This window comes from Tupaia chinensis, unplaced genomic scaffold, assembly GCF_000334495.1.
Source record: "Tupaia chinensis unplaced genomic scaffold, TupChi_1.0 Scaffold000597_1, whole genome shotgun sequence".
NCBI lineage: Eukaryota > Metazoa > Chordata > Mammalia > Scandentia > Tupaiidae > Tupaia > Tupaia belangeri.
The window spans coordinates 5,626,782-5,628,934 of record NW_006160114.1 but is presented as its reverse complement, the minus strand read 5'-3'; the positions used below and the strand labels follow the sequence as shown (position 1 = coordinate 5,628,934).

The following is a 2,153-nucleotide window of genomic DNA, read 5'->3' as shown; positions in this document are numbered from 1 at the left end:
GGGATTTTGGCCACACATGCACATGCCCAGAGTGTTTTGAGCTGCCGGGTCTGTTACTCAAAGTGTGGTCAACCATGTGGGAGTCTAGCAACGTAACCATTATGCCATCTGCTGGTCCTCTGAATGTTTATATTCTGGCAGAAACCGAAGGACTTGAAAGCATAGAAATAAGAGCAATAGTGGATAACAGAAGCTGCTCATGGTGAATAGGTCGAGAATGCATGTAAATTAAGAGAGAAGGTTATACGGTGGTGTATCACTTCAGAGTATAAAAACTATGGACAATTTAGTACACATTTTATAAAAAAACTAGTAGAACTATATCATAAGGGAACAACATAAATTAATAATTTATGTTGAAGATCAATTTGTGCATACTCTTGATTTGATTAACATACATTATATGATGCTTTAAAAAAACACAGTACACTCCACAAAGAAAACACCAAACTACATTGAATATATGTAAAACCAGAAATCTTAATTTAAACAAATAAACAAGTAATAAATAAATTAATAAGATGATTTGGTTGGGGATCAAAAACCCTGGTTTTGAATTTTAGTTCAGCTTCCTACTAATCTATACAACTTCTACTAAGTTTATTTTATTTTCCAGAAATTTTTGCTCTAGGGTGGGTGCACTCACCAGAGACACAGAGATAGAAGGTAAGAAATAACCCCCCTAGGGGTGATGGCCATGCTGCTCCATTCTCCTCTCAGGATCTTGGGCATGAACATGCAAATGGCGTGAATTTAAGCTACTGGGTCCGGGACTCAAACCACAGTTTACTATGTGGGAGTCCAGTGACATCAACATTATGCCATCTTCTTGTCCCTCTAGCAAGTTCCTAACCTCTCTGTTCCTTGGTTTCTTTGTTTGTAAACTGGAGGATAAATTATCCCTTTTTTATACAACTCTTGTGAAGATTTGAGGTATAGATATGTTAATTAGCTTGACTTAATCTTTCCATACTATGTTAGAAAATCATAACTTCTTTCACATGCTACCCACTCCCTTAAGGGTCCATAAGGTGTTGTTCTGGATTCACATCATAACTTAAAGGAAAACTTTTACAATGCCTGGAGCCCTTAATATCCTGCAAATGAAGAATGGTGATGTCATCAAATTGCTTACAGCAGGAACCCACTTAGGTGTCACCAACTTTGACTTCCAAATGGAACAGTACATCCACAAAAGGAAAAGTGATGGCATCTACACCATAATTCTGAAGAGGACCTGGGGGATCTTCTGCTGGCAGCTCAAGCCATTGTTGCCATTAAAAATCCTGCAGACTTTAATGTTGTGTCTTCTAGGAATACTGGACAGAGTGCTGTGATGAAATTTGCTTCTGCCACTGGAGCCACTCCTATTGCTGACCACTTCACTACTGGGACCTTCACTGATCAGATCAAGGCATCCTTCTGGAACCATGTCTTCTAGTGGCTACTAATCCCAGGGTGAAACACCAACCTCTCACAGAGATGCCTTAATCTACATACCATTGCTCTGTGCTACACGAACTCTCCTTTGTGTTACATGGACATTGCCATCCCATATAACAACAAGGAAATTAATTCAGTGGTGGATGCTGGCCAGGGAAGGCACTCGCATGGCACCATCTCCCAGGAAAACTTATGGGAGGTCATGCCTGATCTCTACTTCTACAGAGATCCTGAAGAGATTGGAAAGGAAGAACAGGCTATTACTGAAAAGGTAGTGATCAAGGATGAATTTCAGGATAAATGGACTTTAGCTCCTGAGTTTACTGCTAGTTGGCCTGAGGTCACAGACTGATCTGAAAGCATACAAGTGCCCTCTATGTTCATCTAGCAGTACTCTACTGAAGACTGGAGTGGTCAGACTGCCTCTGAAGACAGGTTCGCAGCACCTACTCCTCAGGCCACGGAATGGGTGGGAACAACCACTGGTTATTCTTAAGCTATTTTTCCACAGCTTCATACAAAGTGGAAATAAGGTTGATAAGGAAAATAAACAACACTTTCAAAAAAATGAAACAAAACAAAACAAATAAAAGAAAACCATAACTTCACTTTATAGCCTATTAATACTTATCACTGTAGTTTGTCAATATATAATTTCACAATGTTTTAAATAATTATTTAAGGAAATTGAAAAAAACAGAATTTGTCAT

At 39.0% G+C, this 2,153-nt stretch overlaps 1 pseudogene; it reads left to right on the top strand.

The window, feature by feature from the left end:
- Positions 1–1,076: 1,076 nt before the first annotated feature.
- LOC102498139 (40S ribosomal protein SA pseudogene) lies at positions 1,077–1,939 on the top strand (annotated as a pseudogene).
- The last annotated feature ends 214 nt before the right edge of the window (positions 1,940–2,153 follow it).